Source organism: Octodon degus, unplaced genomic scaffold (assembly GCF_000260255.1).
Source record: "Octodon degus isolate 3935 unplaced genomic scaffold, OctDeg1.0 scaffold00142, whole genome shotgun sequence".
NCBI lineage: Eukaryota > Metazoa > Chordata > Mammalia > Rodentia > Octodontidae > Octodon > Octodon degus.
Window position 1 is genome coordinate 5,233,557 of NW_004524718.1, and position 352 is coordinate 5,233,908.

The window sequence follows — 352 nt, forward strand, 5'->3', positions numbered from 1 at the left end:
TTGAAGCCTTTATATTAATGTGGATGCCACTTGAACATATACACATATGTGAAATAAACCAGACACACATGTGTAAATATTATATAGTTTCTCTAGTATAAGGACTCAAAAGAAGAAATACAAATAGAAAAGTATAATACAAGTAAAAGGAAAGCAGGATCTTGAGGACTTACTAATCAAGAGAGGGAAAGGAGAAGAGCTAGGAAACTTGTCAATGTCAAGCCATAATGTTATATGTAGAAGACTGGCAAGGCAATGATCCTGAGAATCTCCAGAAGATTTTTGAGTCTAGCAATTAATTGGAAAGATTCTCACCTTGACTCACTATATATACTGATACCTGTGAACTAAG